Raw genomic sequence first — 20,004 nt, 5'->3', positions numbered from 1 at the left:
CTGACTTTTAGAAGACATCTGAAGGCAGCCCTGTATCAGGAAATTGTTAATGCCTGAGTTTTATCGCATCATCATCATCATCGTCGTCGTTGTTGTTGTTGTTGTTGTTGTTGTTGTTGTTGTTGTTATTTTGTTGGGAGCCACCCAGAGTGACTGGGGAAACCCAGCCAGATGGGTGGGGTAGAAATAAATAAATAAATAATTATTTTACTAATTTGAAGATGGGAAAATGTTCTCATTTCAGAGGATAGGAATAGATGCCATTCTCACAATGGAGGCATATAAGAAGCACAGTTCCCCACCTATGTATATTGAGACTGATACTTTTAAACTGCTCATAAATGATCTGTTGTTAGGGGTGAGCTGGCTGTGGTTTTGGTTGTACCAAATTACGATGGAAACAAAAAGGGACTGTGAGGAACTCAAGAAAGATCTATCCAAACTGGTTGAATGCACAATAAAAATGGCAAATGGGGTCCAGTGTAATTAAGTATAAACTGTAGAGTGATGTACACCGGGGCCAAAATCCTAATTTCACACGAACGCTGATGGGATGTGACTGGTCAGGAAAGGAATCTTGAGGTCGTGGTGCAAAGCTGAAGGAAAACATTGACCCAGTGTGTGGCAGCTGTGAAAAGGGCAAATTCCATACTAAGAGATCATTAGGAAAGAGGCTGAAAACAAAACCGTCTGTCTCATAATGCCTTAATACAAATCCATAGTGCAACCACACTCAGAATTCTCCATACAGTTCTGGAAATGGCATCACAGAAAGAATATTGTAGAGGGCTAAAAAGAATAGGAAAAGGGAACTGGAGCAGAAAGCTTACAATTTGTGGGCCTTTTTCAGTTCAGACGATCTGAGGATCAACTGTGGAAGATGATCAAGGTTTAAGCTATTATGCATGATTTGGAGAAAGTGAAAGGAAAGAAATGAATAGAGAGATGTTTTCCTCCCTCTCATAATACTGGACTCCAGTGGGAACATCCAATGAAACTGAATGGTGGGAGATTTGCGATGGGCAAAATGAAGTACTTCTTCACAGGGCACAAGAGGTGGTGATAGATTTTAAAAGGGATTCGATAAATGCATGGAGAATTATGATATGAGAGGTTTCCAGAAGAAGAAGAAGAAGAAGAGTTTGGATTTGATATCCTGGCTTTCACTCCCCTTCAGGAGTCTCAAAGCGGCAAACGTTCTCCTTTCCCTTCCTCCCCCACAACAAACACTCTGTGAGGTGAGTGGGGCTGAGAGACTTCAAAGAAGTGTGACTAGCCGAAGGTCACCCAGCAGCTGCATGTGGAGGAGCGGGGAAGCGAACCCGGTTCCCCAGATTACGAGACTACCGCTCTTAACCACTACACCACACTGGCTTGATGCCTCTGGGATTATAGGCTTTGAGAAGGCAAGGAGGCCAGCAGTAGGAAGAGCTAGCAACACACAAAGGAGAGAGAAATGGCAGGCAATTCAAATAGCCTCATCCTCATTAATTAAAAAAAATATTGGTATAATTTTTATGAAGTTTTTCTATTTTACATTTTAGAATATTCATTTGAACAACCTTAAAATATCAGGGACTTCCCTTCTTCTCCTTCCATGGTTCAATTTGCATGCCATAGATCCCTGCATATTTTACATAAACTAAGCCATTCCGTATTCCATTTTTACATCCATCAAAACTTATTTACACTGGTGAATTTATCCTAATGCTGCCAACGTTTTCAAACGTATGCAATTTTCACCCATATATTCATTAAACATTTTCCAATCTTCTTTAAACGTATATTCTTCTTGTTCTCTTATTCTGTAAATTAAGTCTGCCAGCTGCGCGTATTCCATCAGTTTAAGTTGCCATTCTTCTTTAGTTGGGACCTCACTCGTTTTCCATCATCCTCATTATTTCGAAAGAAATTTGGCAAGTTGTGGCCCAGCCTTTTCGCCAACCCTTTTGACCCAGGAAGAAATAAACCCCAGTAAAATATCACAAAGCAGTGAAGGTAAAATATCACAAAGCAACACGAGCCATCTGTCAGCGATTTATTTTTGTTACCCCAGAAAGTGGCATTTGGGTTGCACCAAAAGGAGTTATATTCCAGCTATTTAATTGGCACAGCAAATGCATTGTGGAAGAAGGTTGCTTTTGGAGTCGATGGCTAACAGTCATAGCCATTACCAAACAAAGCAGACTTTTCATTTCAGCAGCCCTGAGAGAAATGATGACGCAAGGCCAAAGGGCTAACATTTCCTCAGAGAAAAAAAACATCGATAGCCAATATAGTCAGCACAATTTTGCTCTCCTGTCCTTGCCATGCATTTTTGTCCAAAGGTTGTATGTAATGCTCAGCCCTGACCCTTGAGAAGAGATGAGAGGAGTTCTCCGTGGCATCTCATGTTAGGTTTCTCATTTTTAGACCTGATAAGGAAAAGAATCTCTAGAATGCAGTGCAGGGAGGAGGCAGGGATTAATTCTTGACATTTATGAGATTGTGAGGGCTGAGCTAATTTCAGAGTTTAGGTTTATTGAGATAAATGCACACACTCCAACATTTCTCCAGTGAAAATAGGGACGTCCTATTCCATAATGGTGATGATGGCAATAACAATAACAACAACAATAACAATTTTATTATTTATTCCCCACCCCACCCCATCTGACCGGGTTGCCCCAGACACTCTGGGTGGCTTCAAACATAAGAAAACATTAAACATTAAAAAAATTCCCTATACAGGGTTGACTTCACATGTCTTCTAAAGGTTGTACAGTTACTTATCTCCTTGACTCAGGAGTTGCATAACTCCATATGCTCCAACTTTTCTCCGATGAAAATGCCATGCCTGTGCCAAGTATTTTTGGGGGGGGGGTAGTAAGCAGGCTGGGTAAAGCTGAGAAGCTGTCTTTATGGGACTCAAGCGGAATGCTTAGTGGTGTTTCCCATTTCCTGAGGTAAATTTCAGGAGGAGCTGACTCGTGTCAGGGACGTCCTACGGAAAAGCGGGCTGTTCTTGGATCAAATCAGAAACCGGGATGGTTTCTGTAAATCGGGGCCTGTCCCTGGAAAATAAGCACACTTGGAGGGTCTATAAATGTGCCCAGTTGGACAATGCGAACCACCATTTGGAGTATAGATAGTGTCTTGGGACCAGCCAGGGATGTTCAGACCAACAATTAAGCTCTCCCCCACTGTGCTGGAGAACAAACACAAACAGAGCTCCTTCAACACCTTGTTGTTTCTCACACTTTTCTCCAAGTGGCCTCTGTTGCCTCGGGCGGCCATCTGACTTTGTCTGGAGGGGAGTGTACAAATAATGGAGAGCATCAAGAGGTGTTTTTTGTCCATATGAAAAACTGCCCCAACATGTAATGGGAGCAATTCCTTTGGCTCAAATTGTTGTCTTCCTCAACCTCGGCCCTCCAGATGTTTTTAAGACTACAATTCCCAGCATCCCTGACCACTGGTCCTGCTAGCTAGGGATCATGGGAGTTGTAGGCCAAAAACATCCGGAGGGCCGAGGTTGAGGAAGCCTGTCTTAATATAACTCTTTGCTTGGCTTTCCTTTACCCTCATCTGATTTTTTAATTACTGGCTGGGCTCAGGATATGATAGAAGGGGAAAAAACATGTTAAAGTTCACAGCAAAGGAACAGGGTTTTTCCAATGTTTAGTAAACCATATATTCTTTTAAAGACAAAAGATGGATATCCTATGAATCCTCTGTGAACGACCGTCCTATATTTGGCAGGAAATATGCACTGGCCTGCAGAATGAAGCTGGTAGTCTGCCGAGTTTTCCTGAGCGGCATGACAGAATTGCCCAGGAAATGCCACCTTCCCCTAGTCACATTGTGCCCAGTGCCCTGGCACACCGTTAATTTCCCTGCCTTGAAAAAAAAAGGAAAAAAGCCTTCCTCCTTCCAAACGCTACTGCAGAGGAAAGCGAGGAAGGAAGGAGGAAGTTGTATTTCAAACACATTTAAAATTCAGTTCTAGCAACAGACCGATTGCAGTACCAAATACATGTTTCTATTAGCAATTTCCAGCTGTAGTTAGACCCTCCTGTTTAATATAAAATCTTTTCTTTCATATCCTAGGTGGGAGCATTGTGGGGATGTGACTGAGGACAATAATCCTAGTATGCTTCTAGACTGGAAGTTACGGGCAGGAGTGAGGTGGAGGGCTTAATTTGCAGAAAGCTTTGAGATATCACAAATGGGCCAGCTGACATTATGTTATGTTATTATGTTATTTATTATGTTATTATGTTACTTATCAGATTTCCCTAGAAAGGATAAATTAGGATAAAATGGGGATGGGGGTAGGAAACAGGCTGCCATTTTGATGCTGACAACATCACATTGATGCTGCAAAAAATGTGCATGCATAAGGAGCCCGCATCCCACAATAAAGACCAGTCTGGAGGTATCTCTAGAAGGCACTGAATGAAATGCTTCCTCATTGATAAAACATCCTTACCCCACTGATAAAACTAGGAAAAAACCCAAAAAATATCCAGAGACAACTGACACTGCACAGGCAAAGATTACCCTCTTAGAGCTAAGCCAGTTACATTAGATATGGCAGCTAAGGTTTGTGTAGCAGGCATGGCCAAACTTGGCCCTCCAGATGTTTTGGGACTACAATTCCCTTGACCCCTGACCACTGGTCCTGTTAGCTAGGGATGATGGGAGTTGTAGTCCCAAAACATCTGGAGGGCCAAGTTTCTAAAGATCCCTTCAATGAGGGGCTGGACCACCTTGTTTGAGAAGCAAAGTAACCATTAGGAATACGTTTTCTGTGAAGTACAATAACAACTTTGTAAAGTATACAGTTTTGGATTCCGCCCCCCCCTTTACTTTCCCTTCTACACGGGTGCTGTTTCTCTTTCTCTTTTTCTCTCTTTTATTTATGTCTCACCATGTTTACTGCACATAAAATTATGAATTTTTAAACTTTAAATAAAGATTTCGGGGGGGGGGGAGGAATGTGTTTTCTGTCAGGATTTCTGCATTGTGACAGGACTTGTGATGAAAGACATTGGCATATCAGAGGGGGAAAGAGAAGAGCTGTCTTTGCCAGATCAACACAGAAGTCAAATTAATCTGCGACATGTCAGTCAATACTTGCTCTTGCTCAGAGAGTTCTTCAAAACTGACATTGATATGAATAGCGGATCACTGCCTCTTAAGTGGATGTAACCTTGCACCAGTTGAAATCTCTCAAGGGGAGAAAACAATCACAGCAAACCTCTCATCAGCCTGTACGAATCCACTTTCTTTTTTGGTTCTGAATTTCTCACACTGATTTCCATACACACTCTTTAATTGCAAGTGCCTATTTAGCCGTACAGTCCGGATGCTTTTCACACCTCAGGTCTTCAAGCATCGGGGGGGGGGGGGAGGCGGGGAATGCACACGAAACATTTCTATATTATTCATTTGGTGGAGACAGTTTAGAAGTGAGTAGGTTCCTAGGGCTCTGTAATAACTGACACCAATGAAAGGCTAGACCATGGGTAGGCAAACTAAGGCCCAGGGGTCGGATGCAGCCCAATCGCCTTCTAAATCTGGCCCACAGACGGTCCGCAAATGAGCATGTTTTTACATGAGTAGAATGTGTCCTTTTATTTAAAATGCATCTCTGGGTTATTTGTGGGGCCTGCCTGGTGTTTTTACCCGTGTAGAATGTGTGCTTTTATTTAAAATGCATCTTTGGGTTATTTGTGGGGCATAGGAATTCATTCATTCATTTATTTTTTCAAAAGATAGTCCGGCCCCCCACAAGGTCTGAGGGACAGTGGACCGGCCCCCTGTTGAAAAAGTTTGCTGACCCCTGGGCTAGACTATGGATGTAAATGATAGATACATTGATGATAGACACCTCACTCCAAATTTCCAGATGATCTCTCCAAAAAGCATCAGCTAGGGTCACAGGAGCATGACAGTCAGTAATCACACAGTTAAAAGTTGGAGTTAACTCTATATTAGCAAAACCACGATTTCCACAGACTTGGTTGAGTGTCAGGCCTAATAAGCAGAGCAGCTTATTCCCAGTGGTCTTACTCCAGTTGCCGAAACTGAAAGTCCCTCTTTCCTGCCATCTAGGTCCTTGCCTCTCCAGGGCTTTCCCCAAGCAATCAGAGACTGCTTCTGGATGCAGCCAACCTTTCCTCTGCCCGTTTCAGCCCTCTACTGGTTCTGGGAGATAAGCGAGGAGGGGAATTTGTCTCAGGAAGAAGGGGAGACACCTGTGACTCTTCACCAGCCAGACTCATCTCTGCCTCTTGGTCCCCCCTCCTTGCACTTTCCTGTTTCAGCTTCTGTCTCTGATTCCGGACTTCTCTTTGCCACAGACTCTCTTTGCTCACTCAGCCCTGTTACCTCTTCAGCTTTCAACACCACCTCTTCCCAGTCTTCTCCCTCTGACCACTCACTGTCATCCCACCTCCTCTTCCCAGTCTCAGAGCCTTCTTGCCTTGGTGGTTCCCTGGCTGGTTCCTGCCACTTTTTCTCTGCATCCAACCAGTCTGTGACAGGTAGGTGTTAAAAAGGATGGGGCACAAGGTGGAATTCTGCAGTGCCTCACACATCAAAGCTTTGAAGTAGGAAAGGTCCATGCAGGGGGTGGGGTGATGCTGTACTAGGTAAGGTAAAGGTAAAGGACCCCTGGGCGGTTAAGTCCAGTCAAAGGCAACTATGGGGTGTGGCACTCATCTCACTTTTCTGGGTCAAGTGGCCAGCAGGACTAAACCGCTTCTGGTGCAACAGAACACCATGACGGAAACCAGTGCACACAGAAACGCCATTTACCATCCTGCCACAGTGGTACCTGTCTATCTACTTGCACTGGCATGCTTTCAAACTGCTAGGTTGGCAGGAGCTGGGACAGAGCAAAGGGAGCTCACTCCATCACGGGGATTCGAACTGCCGACCTTCCGATCGGCAAGCCCAAGAGGCTCAGTGGTTTAGATCACAGCACCGCCTGCTCTCCTGACAGCAGGGTTCCTGCAACTTACCAGGATGTCAGTGCCAGGGCTTTGTGAGTGCAATGGTGGGAGCATAGGATTGGCTTTGCCTGTGCACCGACACAGCTCCAACCTCACCACTGCTGTGCCCCCCCCATTGTGGTACATGATCCACTGTTGGGAAGGTGGCAGCACCAGGGAGAGGGAGGTCTGTAGGATCCAGTCTGGCCTTCAGCTCGCTGTCTTGGAGCCATAGAATTGCTTCCTTGGTAACTAACCTCACCAGGGCCAGATTTAGGTTTGATGAGGCCCTAAACTACTGAAGGTAATGGGGCCCTTTCTATGTCCAGCTGTTCTTTGTCAACAACAAATTGCTGCTGTTTCTTGTGTTGAATATATGCTGTATGGTAATTTATGGACCTAATAGGTATCTAAAGCCATTTGCACACAATAGATATGTATTTTATCAAAGTAATTGTTGAAAAGTCCATGCAGAATGCAAAGTTCATGCAAAATGTATATATAGAAATGAGCAAAGTAGTGATATTTTAGGGAGAAAGCTAGCAGGCGGGGCCCTCTACTTACATCACAGGAGCCATGAAACACTGTTGCTGTATGTAGGTTTTATTTTATTTGTTTTTTATCTTATATTTTGGAAATGTACATCCAGGTTTTTCCCCCTTTAATTTTTTTTTACGCCCCCCCAAGAGAGAGAGAGGCCCTAAGCCAGGGGTCAGCAAACGTTTTCAGCAGGGGGCCGGTCCACTGTTCCTCAGACCTTGTGGGGGGCCGGATTATATTTTGAAAAGAAAGAGAAAAAAAAAGAACGAATTCCTATGCCCCACAAATAACCCAGAGATGCATTTTAAATAAAAGGACACATTCTACTCGTGTAAAAACACGCTGATTCCTGGACCGTCCGTGGGCCGGATTTAGAAGGCGATTGGGCCGGATCTGGCCCCCGGGCCTTAGGTTGCCTACCCATGCCCTAAGCTATAGCTTGTTTAGCTTATACGTAAATTCGGCACTGAACCTCACCTCCACCCTCAGCAAAATAGCATTAGCAATGGTGTGCCATGATATGACCAGCGATCTTGGTCTATCAGTTGCTAATTGCTTTCTGTCTCCAGAGTTCTTTTCTCACATCTTCGGCCAGTGAACCTGAGCCGCCTAAAAGAAGCGATAAAAGTTTCCAGAGATAACCTCCTATTGCCTTTCCTGATTATTCAGCAGAAACCCAAGATGCATCTGCTGGGGTCCCCTCTCCTAAAGAGCAGGTTGAATGGATGACCGCCATATTTGCTCTTTTGTCTTCCTGGCCACTCATGAAATACTCACCTCATTTAGAATGGATGGGGAAAGGCCCATAGGAATAGAGGAACCCTTTTGCCGTTCCGTAAGGTCAGTCAGCCATGGCGTTTCCCAGTCCAATCTCAGAGCAAGCCTTTGATCCGAGAAACTTTGTCCCCAGATTATTTACCCAAGGCTATCAGTCTTGTTAAATTATTACTCAAGCGCACAGAAACTGGCAAGCGTGTCTTCCCTTGGCGACTGGGCTAAATGCTGGACTGTGGCACAGCTGAATATATGGGTGAATTGCTCTAATTTCGTTAAACTTCCAGAGCTTGCATGTTGCCTGTCCACAAGTTCCAGCACTCAAGTGCTTGCAGAAACAGGAGAGAATGGCTTACTAGTATGGGGGCAGGGGGGCAGGCACTGATTAACTAATCAGTGGCCTTTCCGGGTGGCTCCTGAGGACAAGATCCTGGTATCTGAAAATATCCAGGTGTCTGGAGACATTGGCAGGACCTCCCTTGTTGAAAAGCACCTCAGAAACATTGTGTCCCGTGTTGTTTTCTTCCTATCATTAATGTAGTGAAGAGTACTGCTGTTGTAGGGGTGCTAGGACCTCCTCCAGAGGGTTCGCACTCCAGAGGTTAGCAAGACTCAGGGTTACTTTCAAGGGAAGCAATAGTCCTACAGTGGTACCTCAGGTTACAGACTGTGATGGCCTGGGATTCGGACTCAGAGGCTGAACCTGAAGAATCCCAGCCTGCACAGGAGTCCCCGCCTCCAGAACCAGCTGAGCTGGGGCTGGGGCTTGAGCCTGAAGGGTCCTCACCTGTGCTGGATCCTCAGGTGCAGGCACCAGCTGAGTCTGCTCTGGCTCCTGAGGGGATGGAGGACCCATTGCCTGCAGGTGCTCCACTCTCAGCCCCATCAGAGGAAGCTGAGGTTGCCTCTGGGTCCGGTAACCCTCCAGCCTCTCCTGAGCTGCAGAGGCTCAGGGCAGAGAGGCGGAGGGAACTAAGTTCCTGCAGGAGGAGTGCTCGCCTCCAGGCCAGGAGAGGTGAGTCACCTGTGGACTGGGGCTGCCCTATGCCTCGGGGCAGATAAAAGCCAGTCACCCCCAATCCCAGGTTGTGGGAGCAATGTTGTTGCTAGCCTGCTCCTGCCTGACCCTGTCCTGCTCTTCTGCCAGAGTTCCTGACCCCACCCGACTCCCCGCCTTGGACCCAGCTACAGCTTTGATGGACAGCCTCCATACCGCACCATCGACCTCGGACTGGACTCGGACCTCGCCTCTCGGTTAGCCCCCGGGACCAGCACACAGACGCTTCAGGTTACAGATGCTTCAGGTTACAGACACCACTAACCCAGAAATATTACCTCGGGTTAAGAACTTTGCTTCAGGATGAGAACAGAAATCGGGCTCTAGCAGCGCGGCGGCAGCAGGAGGCCCCATTAACTAAAGTGGTGCTTCAGGTTAAGAACAGTTTCAGGTTAAGAACAGACCTCCGGAACGAATTAAGAACTTAACCCGAGGTACCACTGTACCTAGAAAGAAAATGAAACAAAAAGAAAGAACAAAGAGAAAAAACAAAAACAACCCCCCCCAAATCATATACCTACCAACACACTAGACTTCCTGTCTATCCCGTTGTATATTCCTTTTTTTAGAAATGAATGTACTCTTATTATTGTCTATTTCTTTGCATTTTATCTAATACATTCCTATACTGTATCAATATGTGCTCTTAGTCTTATTTCTCAACACAGTCTCACTCCAACGTCAATCAAATGCTAGCGTAGATAGCACACCTTTACAGTGGTGCCCCGCAAGACGAATGCCTCGCAAGACGGAAAACTCGCTAGACGAAAGAGTTTTCCGTTTTGGAGGTGCTTCGCAAAACGAATTTCCTATGGGCTTGCTTCGCAAGACGAAAATGTCTTGCGAGTTCCTGCGGGGTTTTTCCCCTCCCCCCCTTTTCTAAGCCGCTAAGCCGCTTATCAGCTGATCCGATCAGCCGAAAAGCCGCTAATAGCGCTAATAGCGCTAATAGTGCTAATCCGCTAATCTGTCAATGGGCTTGCTTCGCAAGACGAAAGAACCGCTAGACGAAGAGAATCACAGAACGGATTCTTTTCGTCTTGCGAGGCACCACTGTACTGTATTTTTGAACGTATGTTTTATATCTATCCCACTTTTCCATAATTTTTTGTTTTGAATTGCCTCTCGGGGTATTTGTTAACTGTGCCATTGCGGCAAATTCTTGTAGCTTGTAATGCCAGTCTGTTATTGGCTTCTTGTTCCTTCCACCCCTTTGCCACCAAAGTCCGAGCTGCGGCCGTTGCATATAAGAACACCTCCCTAAAGGCCTTCGGGATGTCCCTGTCAACAATACTTAACAGAAATGTCTCTCAGATATATATATATATTTAACTGTCTACCAAAATCTTTGACATTTAGGGCCAGGGGGAAACACCACAGGGGGTGCTTCCTCCCCCACAGCATTTAAAGCTATATATTTGGGTGCTTAGAAATAAAACCATTCCGCCTGGGTGGAAAAGCACATTCTCCTCTTCCCCTCAGTCTGCAGGCGCCCAAGGCACGTCATGCTGCAGGGGTCCATGAATCACAGCAGAATGGCACCAGGCTCTCTGCAACGTATGACATTTCCGCTGGCCGATAGCCAGTGTTTTCCTTTTAACAATCTGACGCTCCACCCTGTCAGAGGATGCCCTGCCCAAAGGCAGATTCAGGACGTGAAACAACAGATTTGTTTTAGAATACGAGCCCTTCGGTGGTATGGAAAGGAAATGAATGTGAATCCCCAACTGCGCTTTCTGGAATGCCGGTGTTTACTTGTCCTTCGTAGAGCAGGCATTTCTCCCATAAAACCCACCCCCTCTGGGTTGATTATTGTAGTTTAGGGACAACCTTCCCCAGTCAATGTTACATACCAGGGGTGGGGGGCAGGGAATGAAAAGGAGACAAAAACATTTGCTAGCATCTCTGGATTCTAGGTGTGGTATGAGCACAGCGCCTATGAAGTGGCAGGCACTGGAAGCAGGACAAAGCTGGATGCATTCTGGTGATAAATCCATAGCTGTCAGCTTACAGATTTGAAAATAAGGGACCAGCAGCCTCGAAAATAAGGGATCAGCAGCCAAAATAAGGGATTTTAGTCAGCCAGCTCCTTTCCTTTCCCCCATAACAGTCAACCGAAGGAGCCTCCAAAACAAATCCAAAAGCCCCTCCCACGAGTTCGCCGCCCGCCATTGTACTCAACCAGCTCCTTTCCTTTTCCCCCACCATGTGCCCCCGCTCCAGACAGACCTTTTCCCCGGCAAGGGTGAGTGGGCCGTCGATGACGTATCCATCCGATTCCGAGCACAGGTATGTTCAACTTCTGAGCCCCTCCGAGCCAAAGGCAGAAAGCCCAGCCAGCAGCCAAATGAAGCCTCAAGCGGTGGTTCCCACAGCGCAGCAACCTGGCAAAGGGGATACAGCAAGGAAAACCACCGTCACCTCTCTGCTGGGAAGCGCTGAGCAAAGGCGAGTCCCCAGGCAACGCGGCCGATTTGATTGGCACAAGGCATGCAAGCTCCACCCCCCAGTCGTTCTTAGACTCCTTATTGGGTGAGCAACGCAGCCAAGCAACACAGTTGGAGCCTCCCTCCTCCCTGGCTGGCCGGCAGTGAGGGAGGGAGAGGAGCAGCTTCCTTTGAAACCCGGGAAATTTAAGGGATATCATCAATAAGGGACAGCAGCGGGAAACGGCGCTGGGATAAGGGACTTTCCCGCCAAATAAGGGATGGCTGACAGCTATGGATAAATCACACAGAGGCATTTTTGAGTCCTCTGAGTGGCATGCTAAAGAGGTGGCAGTTTATATGTACAGTATATATATACAGTCATACCTCGGATCCCCAACGCCTTGCGAGTCGAACATTGTGGCTCCCAAACGCAGCAAACCCAGAAGTGAGTGTTCTGATTTGTGAACGTGGCTACTGGGGCTTCTGATTGGCTGCAAGAGCTTCCTGCAGCCAATCGGAAGCTGCACCTTGGTTTCTGAACATTTTGGAAGTCAAACAGACTCCTGGAATGGATTCCATTCGACTTCCGAGGTACCACTCTAATTTTTATTAAATTTTCTGTTTTACAATTTAGAATACTCGTTTAAAAATGCTTAAAATATCAATTCCTCCCCTTCTTCTCTTTCCATCGTTCATTTTGCATACCATAAATCCCTGCATATTTTACATAAACTAAACCATTCAGAATTCCATTATTGCATCCATCAAAACTTATTTACACTGTTGAACTTATCTTAATGCTGCCAACCTTTTAAGTGTACACCATATATTCAATAAACATTTCCCAATCTTCTCTAAACGTATGTTCTTGTTCTCTTATTCTATATGTTAGGTCTGCAAACTGTGCATATTCCATTAGCTTAAGTTGCCATTCTTCTTTAGCTGAGACCTCAGTTGTTTTCCATTTTTGGGCTAACAAAACACAGGCTGCAGCACTGGCATACATAAATAACCTTTTTTGACACCTGGGAATTTCCGTCTGAATTATCCCCAACAAAAAGTACTTTTAAACATTTTTTTTTCAATTCATTATGGATTATTTCCCAATACTCTTTTACTCTTTCACTGGTCCACCACATATGAAGAATGTTCCCTCAACCTCCTTGCATCTCCAGCACTTATCTGATTCTGTCTTATACATCTCAACAAGGCTACAAGCTTTTCAAGTGTCCCTTTATAGCTGGCTGAGATGACTACATGCTTCCTTTCAAACACTTGTTTCCTTTTCAGCCTCCTTCAGCTCTCAGGTTGGTTGGAACCACTTCCCTGTCCATTGTAATACCTGAAGTGTGTCTCTTCAGTCTCTCCCACCTGCTTAACACCCTGAGGACAGGAAAGAGAATGACTGGGTAGCTGCATACCCTCCAACATTTCTCTGATGAAAATAGGGATGTCCTATTCAAAGATGATGATGATGTTTATACGCCACCCATTTGACTGGGCTGCCCCAGCTTCTCTAGGTGGCTTCTAACATATATAAAAGCATAATAAAACATTAAACATTAAAAAACCCCTTCTATACAGGGCTGCCTTCAGATGTCTTCTAAAGGTTCTATAGTTACTTATAGCCCTTCCCCAGAGGGGATCGAAGGTGAATTCAAAGGTACGAGCTGTAGAAAAACTGTAAGATATCCTGTGCACACAGCAAAAGAAACTGACCAAGGATTTGCTATAGCTACCACAGTTATAGCCATTCCTGAAATAACCCTGTTTGCTTTCCTTGGAGGAAAGCCTGCTCCATTGAAAGTGATGTTTTAGACCCAAACCATTAAAAGCATACAGTATTAGTGAACTTAATATATTTTGTAAGCTGGCGGTTATACCTTCTCGTAAACTAGCATGCTCAGATTTTTTAAAATAATAATATGAAAGGTAGATCTAAACACACAATGTGACCCAAATGAACAGCAGCTGGAGAAATGCTGGAATAAAGCAGAATTTCAAACGAAGGCGAATTAGCTATGGGTGAGAGAAGAAGGGCGGGCAGAAATAGCCTTGCCTAGGGGGCAAAGTGTTGGTTGATACTTTGCTAAATTGAAGGTGGTTTGATATCCATGAAACTCCAGTATTTCCACACACCCCCTTCAGTCAAGACTTTTATCCGGTACTATTTTTCTAGAAAAAGAGGTACCGGAGCTCACCATGAACTCTCCTTTGTTCTTTTAGAATGGCAATGGCGCCTACCTGAGAGGTGCTGGAGCAGAGCTCCGGCTGAAAAAAAACCCTTGCTTCTATCACTGTGTCGGGGATGAATTGTAGACAGTAATTAGGGACGCAGGTGGCGCTGTGGTCTAAACCACTGAGCCTCTTGGGCTTGCTGATTGGAAGGTCAGTGATTTGAATCCTCGCAATGGGGTGAGCTCCCGTTGCTCTGTTCCAGCTCCTGCCAACCTAGCAGTTCAAAAGCATGCCAGTGCAAGTAGATAAATAGATACCACTGTGGCGGGAAGGTAAACGGTGTTTCCATGCGCTCTGGTTTCCATCACGGTGTTCCGTTGTGCCAGAAGCGGTTTAGTCATGCTGGCCACATGACCTGGAAAGCTGTCTGTGGACAAACGCCAGCTCCCTCGGCCTGAAAGCAAGATGAGTGCCGCAACCCATAGTCGCCTTTGACTGGAATTAACCATTTAAGGGTCCTTTACCTTTACTTTTTACCTGTAGACAGTGGTAGGAGATGAGCCAAAAACCAGAAGTTGTGCCAGAAGATCAGAGCTAAGTGATAAAGCCACAGGTCAGGACCAATGAACCAAGCAGGGCTGAAGGACAAGCCAAGAAACAGGACTGAGGAATAAGCCAGAGGTCAAGTCATGACTTTCATTTGTGAGTGAGAAAGTCTAATATCTCAAAAACAATACTTTTCCGTGGAGCCTGTTCACACATTCAGCTGCAGTAATCGAGTGATGTGCACACATAAGTGAGCTTGGGTGTGTATCCTGATACACATTTGCATGGAGCTCCTGCACAAATGTACCTCTCCATCCCTTTGTGTGCATGGCGTTGGCCTTTTCTCTGCCGAAGCAAATGGGCTTGCAATCCGAATGGTAGGCATGCATTGAATTCCCTAACCAATAGCTGCAAAAGATTGTTGCTGTGGAGGGCAGCAGGCTGGCGAAGACCATCTTAAGGTAGTTAAGGGTTGTGTGAAGCTCTGAGAAGGAAAGTACAGCTCCCAGGATTCTTTGGGGGAAGCAACGAGTTTTAAAAGTGTGTTGGGTGTGCTTTAGATGCAGGTGGCACTGTGCTCGAAACCACTGAGCATCTTGGGCCTGCCAATCAGAAGGTCAGCAGTTTGAATCACCGCGATGGAGTGAGTTCCCCTTGCTCTGTCCCAGCTTCTGCCAACCTAGCAGTCTGAAAGCACACCAGTGCAAGTAGATAAATAGGTACCGCTGCCACGGGAAGGTAAACGGCGTTTCCGTGGGCGCTGGTTTCCGTCATGGTGTTCCGTTACACCAGAAGTGGTTTAGTCATGCTGGTCACATGACCAGGAAAGCTGTCTCTGGACAAATGCCGGCTCCCTCAGCCTGAAAATGAGATGAGTGCTGCAACCCCATAGTTGCCTTTGACTGGACTTAACCGTCCAGGGGTCTTTTACCTTTACTGTTTGGCTCTGCCTTCAAATGGCAGTAGAGTCTGCCAGTAACCTCACCAATTGTTTAGGCTCATAGCTGGGAGTTGCTGGTAGATGACGAATGCCTTTGAAAACAGCCACTACCAGAGTGCTAATAATCAAAGTTAGTCCACTGTGCAGAAGCAACACTGAGAAACTGTCAGAGGGATTAATATGTGGATTCCTAGGAAGCTGTCATGCATGTTATTTATTTATACGAGAATCCAATTTAATTCAGGGGGGGAAGGGAGAATTAGTATGGATGCTGATGGGGTTTCCACCAAATTTATAGCTTTGCAACTTACTAAAAAACATCTTTTCTGGCTTTTTTGGAAGTTTACATTTTGAGTTCTTGCACCAGCATTAATGTTAGTTTTAATTTTAAGCAAGTTGAATGAAAAACAGGAGGGGGTTGTGTGAAAAGCTGCTGCTTTGGTTTCTGTACAGTTTAGCATTCTTATGCCTCTAGTGTAAGCAAGGTCAGAATGATCCATGTGGAGCTCACATCCTGCTCCTGGAAAACTCACATGAGTGGAGCAGCAGCCCAAGGCATTTAGCGGCCTGAGGTGGAACCAAAATCCCACCCCACCCAGCTAGAGCCAATACTTTAAAACAAGGGTGGTGAACTGTTTCTCTCTGGCAGGCTGGATACTCCTCCCCCTCCATGAACCCACTTTGAAAGGGTGGGTTGGGCCACCCACCTGCCAATCACCTGATGTCATTAGGACACCAGAAGACAACATCAAAAATACTTCCCTGTATACCTGAAGCAGCGTCTCTCCAGCCCCATCTTTCAGTCCAGACACTGAGGTCCAGTTCCAGGGTCCTTCTGGCAGTTCCCTCACTGAGAGAAGTGAAGTTACAGGTGACCAGACAGAGAGCCTTCTTGGTGGTGGCACCCTCCCTGTGAAACGCCCTTCCATCAGATGTCAAGGAGATAGAAGACATCTGATGGCCGTTTTTAATATTTGAAGTTTTACTGTGGTTTTATAATATGCCCAGAGTGGACTGGGCAACCCAGTCAGATTGGTGGCATATGTTGTTGTTGTTCTTATCCCTGTAACTGCCCATAATCTGATCATCTGTTTTGGCAAGTCCCCTTTGAAAGCATACTGTTAGTGCCAATCAACTGGTTTTTAAAAAAAGTTTTAAAATCCAGGCATCACCCCCTGCCTCCATCTGTCGCCTTAGCCCAGTGCAACGTCAGGTAGGTTGCTTCAGAGTGCTCTATGGCGGGCTCTGTTCTCGCTGAACTCAACCCTTGGGTCATGCAGCCCTGTCTTCTTTATTGTGTCCCGTTTCCTCCTGAAACGCTCCTGGGAGCAACGGGAGGAAATTGATGTTGGAACCTCAGAGAGAGCATATAGTTGCAACCTATGTTTTATTACCAAATGCCGGTTAGATCCCACCCACTCAAACATGCCACAAAATCGCTTTTGAATATCTACTGTATCTATATATGGAAAATCCAGGGATTTAATTGGTTGATTATAATTTTATCCCACTCTTCCACCAAGATGCCCAGGTGAGCAAGGCACCTGTGGTTCTCCCCCTCTCTGTTTTATTTTCATAGCAACGGTCCTGTGTGGGGTAGGTTAGGCTCAGACCATCATTGCAAGATATTTTCAGATACACAGATTCACCAAGATCCCCTTCCTGCAATGTGTGCTTCTTGCTGATAACCAGCCCTATCATCTATCTAAAGGCTTCGTGTTTTCTGATTAGTAAAATCGCCTGATTTTGAATCATATCCTCTTGCTACTGCCAACTGCAGTTATCTGATGGGTTGCAACTTTCATATGCTTCTGGGCTGCCTTCCTTGCAAAGAAAAAGAAAGAAAGAAAGAAAGACCCCCCCCCCCAGCTTGCCAAACTTGCAGAAGCCGGTCAATAATTGCTGAGGGATTTTAAAATCTCCAAGCTCTAACAATAGCGCATTTCCCAGCCAGCACGTTCTTAGTTAAGATTCTACTTTGTTTCCTGTTGCAGCAAGGCCTCTTGTTATTTCCTTAGCCTGCTCATTAGAGCTTGCTAACTTAATGAAACTGGGTTTCACCCAAAAAAAAGGGGGGGGCAGAAATATTGGGCTTTATGTAGAAAATAGGCTCTTGGTTATCTCGAGCTACCTAAAGACCTGTGAAATTTCACAGATGAGGTGGAGGGTTGGGGGTACTTCTGATGTTGGCCCTTCCCCACTTCACCTCCCACTCCCCAGCCTCTGTGGTTTGAATCATTCCAACCTCCTAACTCTTGGCCAGGGTGGGGAACTTCCTGTGAAGCATGGTGTTCTGTATTCAGTGGTCTGTGTTTGCCTGAGCTTGAGTCTGGACTAAGTATTTTGAGCCCCTGTGTTCTGATTTGACACATGATATCCAACCACAGAACATTTCAGGATTTGGGCCTCTGCCATTGGCCCTTAAACTCTGAGTCATGATTCGCGGCTTGGAAGTTTAGACAGCCAAACACGTTGGGGGTGGGAGTGGCCCAGGCCTTCAGAAACGTATATAAGCAGTTGCTTTGCCCCTGTTGTCCAGTTCTGTTCGTTCAATAGAGGTTCTTGCTGTTATCACTGTGTCTTGCCTCGTGGGAACCCACCTACATTTCTAGCTCCAGTTGGTACGACAGCTACAGCCCTACCTGGACAAAGATGGACTCTCCACAATGATTCATGCATTTGTCACCTCATGTTGAGATTGTGGTAATGTTCTCTGTGTGGGGCTGCCTTAGTGCTTGGTTCAGAAACTGCAGCCAGTACAGAGTGAATGCTGTGGCTAGAGTACCGAGTTGTACACCTAGCCTTACTTAAGCCGCACTGGTGGCTTACCTATTAGCTACTGAGGCAAGTTCGGGGTTTTACTGTTGACACATAAAACTCTAAACCACTTGAGATGAGGATAGCAGGGAGACCTCCCAGATTCTCCAAGCGCCTTTATTTTCCAGTGACAGTCCCAGATTTACAGAAGCCATCCCAGTTTCTGATTTGATCTTGGACTGTCCCACTTTTCCCCTTAGGACATCCCTATTTTTATTGGAGAAATGTTGGATGGTATGGAGTTACGCAACCCCTGAGCCAAGGAGGCAGCCCTGTATTATTATTATGTTTTTATAGATGTTGGAAGCTGCCCAGAGTGGCTGGGGCAACCCAGAAAGATGTGCGGGGTATAGATAATAAAATAACAATCTTGCAGATCTAGCTTATAGAATAAGAGAGCAAGTAGAAAATTCGTTTAAAGAAGATCGGAAAATGTTTATTGAATATATGTGGGAAGTTGTGTACCCTTGAAAACGTTGGCAGCATTAAGATAAATTCAACAGTGTAAATAAGTTTTGATGGAAGTAATAATGGAATACTGAATGTTTCAGTTTATATAAAATATGCAAGGGTTTACGCTATGCAAAATGAACCACGGAAAGGAAAGAAAGGAAGTCATTGATATTTTAAGGTTGTTTAAATGAATATTCTAAATTGGAATATATATATAAATGGAATAGGCTGTCCCTGTTTTCATCAGAGAAATGTTGGAGGGTATGCAGACCCTATTTCATAGGGACAGTCCCGGATTTACAGAAGCCATCCTGGTTTCTGATCCGATCCTGGAATGTCCCGCTTTTCCGTAGGACGTCCCTATTTTCTTCGGAGAAATGTAGAGTATGCCCTCCTCCTCTGTTACAGGTCAAATTGGCCTTGACAATCAGCAGAGTAGAACCTAATTATCCTCTCTTGGCCTGCAGATGGCCATCTGGAAATCTCTGAGGCTGCTTCAGCTGTAGCACCAACCCTCTGGAACACTCCCCCAAAAGAAATTGGGGAAGCCCCATCCATTGGATATTTTATATGTCTCACCCTGTGGATTTGGCAAAAAAGATGGAAGGGAAAGACAGTCTGTCATGGAGCCATGGAGCTGGCAGCTGTGGTGAGTTTAGGACAGAGATGGGGGACATGCAGCCCTCCATATATATTTTAGGCTACAACTCTTCTCATCCTCGGCTCCTGGCCTTGCTGCTGATGGGGACTGGAGTCCAGCAACATATGGAGGGCCACAGATAACACTTCCCTGGCCCTGGGATTCTTAAAATGATATGGTTGGTGCCCGGACGCCTAAGGAAGTTGCAGCCCATGCAGGAATATCACAGAGATGGACCTCAGCAGTTGGTCTTGTTGGTGATCCGCACACGTTCTGCATCTGCACCTCTAGCAAATGAGTCCGGCAACTTGCTTTGTCCTCAAAGTGCCTTTCAATCCTGCCGTTTTCAACAGAAGTTGCAAAGTGTTTTTGCAGACGGTGTGCAAACATTATTCCTGTGGGAGGCCTCCGCCGAAACGCTTTCCAGCTCTCCTGACACAATTTTTTTACATGCCAGCTTTAAATGGCTTTACGCTAAGCAGGGAGTGGGGAGGGAAGTGGAAGAATTAACGCGTAAGGACTTTGGCCTGCATCCCACTGCTTGCTCGAATGCTGGCTGGCTGGCTGCACTGTGCAAGGTTGCTGATGAGAGTGCCTGGGAGAGGGGGAAGCGGAGATGGGGGCAAGTCGTTCCAGTGTTGAAAGGTATC

At 45.7% G+C, this 20,004-nt stretch overlaps 1 long non-coding RNA gene across 1 annotated transcript; it reads right to left on the bottom strand.

Moving 5' to 3' along the window:
• Positions 1-1,491: 1,491 nt before the first annotated feature.
• Positions 1,492-8,387, bottom strand: LOC308583099. The gene is made up of 2 exons (XR_014006055.1): positions 8,298-8,387; positions 1,492-1,946 (listed from the first exon to the last, which is right to left on the bottom strand). It is a non-coding gene; the product is annotated as an uncharacterized lncRNA (long non-coding RNA).
• Positions 8,388-20,004: the final 11,617 nt, after the last annotated feature.

The sequence above is a fragment of the Podarcis bocagei genome (genome assembly GCF_964188305.1).
Source record: "Podarcis bocagei genome assembly, chromosome: 1".
Taxonomy (NCBI): Eukaryota; Metazoa; Chordata; class Lepidosauria; order Squamata; family Lacertidae; genus Podarcis; species Podarcis bocagei.
The sequence above is the reverse complement of the archived record's forward strand: the minus strand, read 5'-3'. Positions and strand labels throughout refer to the sequence as shown.